The sequence below is a fragment of the Acinonyx jubatus genome, chromosome C1, assembly GCF_027475565.1.
Source record: "Acinonyx jubatus isolate Ajub_Pintada_27869175 chromosome C1, VMU_Ajub_asm_v1.0, whole genome shotgun sequence".
Classification (NCBI taxonomy): domain Eukaryota; kingdom Metazoa; phylum Chordata; class Mammalia; order Carnivora; family Felidae; genus Acinonyx; species Acinonyx jubatus.
In genome coordinates, this window is record NC_069381.1 from 96,455,721 (window position 1) to 96,461,720 (window position 6,000).

A 6,000-nucleotide genomic window follows, 5' to 3' on the forward strand; every position below is an offset into this window, starting at 1 on the left:
AGAGCCCCAAGTCAGGGTCTATGCTGACAGCAAGGGTCCTACTTGGGATTCTCCCTTTTTGCCCCTCCTCCGCTCACATTCATCCATGCACTCTCTCTTGCTCCCTCTCAAAAATAAATAAACATAAACAAATAAAACACCACTATATTCTCCATTTTTTTTTAATGTTTATTTTTGAGAGAGAGAGCATGTGTGCGCGTGCGCTCTAGTGGGGGAGGGGCAGAGAGAAGGAGATAGGATCCAAAGCGGGCTCTGCACTGACAGCACAGAGCCCAGTGCAGGGCTCCAACCCATGAGCTGTGAGATCATGAGCTGAGCAGAAGTTGGACGCTTAACCAACTGAGCCACCCAGGCACCCGTACACTCTCCATTTAAAAACATTCACCGAGGGGCACCTGGGTGGCTCAGTTGGTTAAGCATCCGACTCTTGGTTTTGTGTCAGGCATGATGTCACGGTTCCTGGGTTCAAGGCCTGCTTCAGGCTCCAAGCTGGCCGTGCAGAGCCTGCTTGGGGTTCTCTTTCTCCTCTCTCTTCTCCTCCCCCCACAACCTCAAAATAAATAAATAAACTTACAAAAGTTCACTGACTTCATTTGTTGTTTCAACAAATATTTCTTGGGTGCTCAAGGACACCAAGTTTGTGGGTAATTTCAGACAGACTTCGGCTCCAGTCTTACCTCCAGTTTTTACTAGTTGTGTGGCCTCAACTTTTGCAAACCTAACCAGGCACTGTCCTGGGCAGTGGCATACGTATGGTGGTGAACAAGAAAAACACAGCCTCTGTTTATATTCTAATGGGCAACATACAATAAGGTAATTTCAGGTAGTAATGGGTGCTATGAAGAAAACAAAACAAGGTGATTTCTATTGATGAGACGTCTATAACTGAAGACAGGAGTAGGTCTCTTCTCAGAACTATTTAGACTACTAGTGTAGATTTTCAGATACCTCACATTTAGATACCTCGCATCCAACTTTGGCTCAGGTCCTGATCTCACAGCTCGTGAGTTCGAGCCCCACATCGGGCTCTGTGCTGACTGTTCAGAGCCTGGAGGCTGCTTCGGATTCTGTGTCTCCTTCTCTCTCCGCCCCTCCCCCACTCGTGCTCTGTCTCTGTCTCTGTCTCTCTCTCTCAAAAATGAGCATTTTACAAAGTTTTTAAAAACTGATGAAGGCTTAAATGGAAACAATCACTGTAGAACTGCAGCAGAAGTGACAGATATGACCTATTTTGAAGACAAGACTATCAAACCACAAAATGGATATGGGGTGATGGAAGAGGAGTTGTTGAGAATAAGTCTTAAGTTTCCTTGTGAGTGATTGGTAAGAAGATAATACAAGAGGATAGATAGGATTAAAGCCCAAACCAATGTATTTGGCTTAATTCCTCAAAATGGAAATGTCCAGTTGGCAGTTGGATATTTGGCTTTGGAACTCAGGAGAGAATCCTGAACTGGAGGTATATTTGTGAGTCACCAGCAATGATCTTGGTTAAAACTCTGATAATCAGTTACAGCACTGAGACAGAACGTGTGCAAAGAGCAGAGGGCCATAGAAAGATTCTTAAGGAAAACCAATCTTTAAGGATTGCTTGTAGAAAGAAAAGACCACGGAAAAAGTTGAAATGATAGGGGACGAAGGAGGAGAAGAAGAAGATACTGTATCGTGGAAGCTTTGGGAGAAAAGCAATCTGAAACCAAGTCACGGGGCTTAATGTTGTGAGACTTCATGAAAGGATAGAAAATAGTTCATAGGTTCGGCGATTAGGAAAGTGGGTGATCACCATGGGTCAGTTCAGCTCCTTTTAAGAAGATGCCCAGAGAGAATGAGACATACAAGAGATTTATTGCATTTAAGGTAATGCCTGTGAAGGATAAAAGAGGAGGGAGCCGGGGTAGGCAGGGAAAGTCTTCAGACAATGGTGCGATGATGATCTGACAGGTATAAGAAGAGAGAAGGAAGGAAGGAGGATGACTTGAAAGAGCCTCAGATTTTAGTCTGGGAAAGTCTTGGCCAGGCCAGCGGGGCGTTCCCCACAAGGATTGCCCATTCAAGGAGTCCTGTAGGGAGAAAACTGGCCCCACTCTAGTACCCTCACCATGTTCAGTCACTGACTGTGAGGTAGGGAGTGTGGGTACTGAGGATGGCTTCAGGGTTGCAAATGAAACGTTATGGCAGCTGGAAGCTGTCAGCTGGCTCCTCAGGTCAAGTTCAAGAACCTCTTGTCCCGGCTCTGTGGCTGCCAAACTGTTAGGGAAGTTTTAGAGGAGTCATAGGAGTGGAGGAGGTTTGGTGGTTGTGGGTTGACGAATGGATGGGAGATGACGAAGTGGAGACCATTCTTTCCTAACAATGTCAGAGAGTGGACGGAGAAAAAATAGAAAGACAGGTAGAGGGATCTAGGGTCAAGGGAATATATTTATAGATGGAGGAATATAAACATCACCGGAGAATGGAACGTCAAGGACAGAACAAGGTTCCAGTCTTGAAGGACATGGGAGGAGGGGGAAGCGAGACTCGAAGAAAAGAGAGGGATTTTTCCTCTGAGTCTGGAGTGGAGGAAGGGAGGAGGATGCAGAGAGAGAGAGAGAGAGAGAGAGAGAGAGAGAGAGAATTTTGCGACATGGGGATAGTATTTGGGGTATTAAAGCCCTGTGTTATTTTTAATATTCCCGATTCACTGAGTAAATGAGTTAATGAATATAAAGTTGTTAGCACATAGAGATGTCCAGACACAAGGTGGTAGATGTAAGTAATGAGGAAAAGAGAAGAACAGATTTGAAGTCTTTACTATCACGTTAAAAATGAAAAGATCTGAAGAGACTTGTCTTTTGGTGAATTCCACCTGATACAGCTTTGAAAAATAAGATTCATTATACTCTGAGGAATTTCTAAAATGGCATATCTTCTAACATTTAGTGTGTGTGTGTGTGTGTGTGTGTGTGTGTGTGTGTGTGTGTGTGTTTTCAATCATTTGCAATTTGTTTCTGTTTCTCATACAGTTTTGAAGTGAATTTGATATAAAAAGGGAACCAGTTTCTTGATAATACTCAATGCTTAATATATAGGGAAACAGTCACAATGATGGTGTGAAAGTATAAGATTTTAGCCTTTATGGAAGGGAATTTGGCAGCATATTTACCAAAAAAACCTTAAACAGTGTGGTTCCTCTATTGATACGATTTCATTTTTATGACTTTATTTTAAGGAAATTATTATACAAGTACTCAAAAATGTACTTCAAAAATGTTCACTGTAGCCAAACCGTTACTAGAGCCAAAAAGTAGGAACAACTGAGAGGTCTGAACTAGAAGACTGATTATAGGATGGTGCAATCATCACAAAATAACAGTAATTAACTTAGTGATGTGAATGAATACATAGTAACATAGGAAACATTAAATAAAAGATTTTATTAAGTGAGAAAACATAGTACAGAGATGTATACCTAGTATAATCTTGTTTGTGTAAACAAACGAAAGGTATTTAATTTAAATATCACTACAGACATTGATAAACCGCCTGGGCGACTTACATTTGTGTTTTGTCTGGGTAGTGGGATGATGGGGATTTTTTACTTTTTTCTTTTGGCTTGTTTCTATTTTCTACCATGAACAAGTGTTATTTATACCATAAGAAAAATAAAACCTGAATTTAAAGGAAAATGAAATAAAACAAATCTCGATCCTGTCCTCACCTACAGCCTTTAAGGGAAAACCCTCAGAAGCTTCCTTCAATGGGACAAGTCTCTATTTACCCATACTTTTTCTGTAAGTAAGCTTGCTTTTTTTTCAAGCCTCAATATATAAGATAAACTAGTCTTATTTAATTCTATTTTTTGCTTTAGTTTTTAGCAAAAAAAATATATTATTTTGTTTTCTTTTAAAAATTGTTAATATGAGAGGTGCCTGCGTGGCTCGGTTGGTTAAGCATTTGGCTCTTGATTTCGACCTGATTTTGGTTATGATCTCATGGGTTTGTGAGATTGAGCCCCACATTAGGCTCTGTGCTGGCAGCATGGAGCCTGCTTGGGATTCTCTCTCTCCCTCTCTCTGCCCCTCCCCTGCTTGCATGCTCTCTCTCTGTCTCGCTCTCAAGATAAATAAATATTTTAAAAAATGTTTGTAAATTGTTAATGTGAATATTTCAGCTACCTTATGGACTACATTAGTTGGAGCCAACCTGGGAAACTAACCATCACTTAGAATATTATTCCAATGGAAAACATCCAGAGTTCCAAATACGAAATTTACAAACATTTTTAAAAGGGGGAGATCTCTTGTATTTCATTGAGTTAGAGAGATCGGTAACCTGAGTCCGTACAGGAAGGAGGTGACAGACACATAACGGGAATCGGCTCTAAACAGATCACTGCCGCCTGCCTTCTTTTGTCCAGCAAGCCCCTCTGTTCTGCTGTAGCAGACCTCCCTCCCTGCTGTGAAACCTGCCGGGCATCCCCACCCTTTTCCAACCTGCCTTCCATCCCACCCTGCTCGATGCCCTCAGTCACTCATGGCTCAGAGTTACCAAAGCTGCCTATGGGGCTCAGGGTTGCCGTGAGTGAACTTTCAGGACCAGCTTAATCTTTTGCTACATTTCCTCAGTGGGAGCAGTTCTGAGCTCATTACAGCTTCTGGTTTGGGAGTATACCTCTTTTGCCAGCAGCAACCATGGGCTGTTTTTGTTACCCTGTTACAGGTATGTAAGTTAGTTTTTACCTAAGTAGTCAGTTTTAGTTTGGCGTAAAACCAAACCTATGGAATTTTATGGTATTTTTTTCAGCCTCATTTTCCTGTCAGTAATAATTTCCCATACATGCCTAAAAATAAAGAAGTCAAATTTATAGGACTCATCCTTTTCCATGAGACAAACTGACTATTTCCTGCCTCCTGAATGGAACTGAAATTCAGCAATTTGCTTTCAACAAAACCATCTAAACTTCACAGCACACAGCAGTTCTGTTGGAAGTGAGAGGGAGGCATGTTCATAGGATCCATGCCATGGTGATTGTGCTGAGTACTGTTTCAAGTATCTTTCCCCCCCCTTAAGCATATATCAATTCCTTTAATTTTCACAATAGTCTTTTAAGGAACTATTGTTACCTCCGTTTTACAGTTGAAGAAACCTAGATACAAAGAGGTTGACTTGCCCAAAGGCTCACAGCTAGTGGTAAGTGGTAGCCCAGGTATTCCGGCTGCAGCATGGGGCCTGTGAACCACTGTGTTATATCCTGCCTCACCATTTCGTTGTACAATGACCATGACTGTACCTAGAGGGTACTGGGTTCTGGACTAGACGTGAGGGTATGACCTAGTGATTCCCCACTTGGTGATAGATGGTTGTAGAAGCAGATTGGTGACATCAAGTGGTATTTAAACTTTTTCTTATGAAATCTTCAAATTAAATCTTGAATGAAAGCCTAAAATGGAAAAACAGACAGAAGTGGACTGCTTCAGTTAAAGTAGGGGGACAAAGGAGGAAGGCCTGGGCTCCACCCACTCAGGCTTTCCTGGAAGTCTTTATGGGACTGGAAGGGCTTGGAGAAACATGGTTTGAAAACTACAAAGTGGGTGCGCCCGGGTGGCTCAGGCGGTTGAACGCCCAGGCTCTTGATTTCGGCTCTGGTCATGATCTCACGGTTACTGTTTGTAGGTTCGATCCCCAAGTCAGGCTCTGTGCTGCCATGCACCGAGTCTGCTTCAGATTCTCTGTCTCCCTCTCTCTACTCCTCCCCCCTGCTTGCTCTCTCTCAAAAAATAAACAAAAAAACAAAAAAAAAAAGAAAGAAAAAGAAAACTATAAGTGGATCAGGGGCACCTGGGTGGCTCAGTCGGTTAAGTGTCTGACTTCAGCTCAGGTCATGATCTCACGGTTTGTGAGTTCGAGCCCCACATTCGGCTCTCTGCTGTCAGCCCAGAGCACTCTTTGGATCCTCTGTCCCCCCTCTCTCTCTGCCCCTCCCGCACTTACATGCTAGTGCTCTCTCTCAAAAGTAAATAA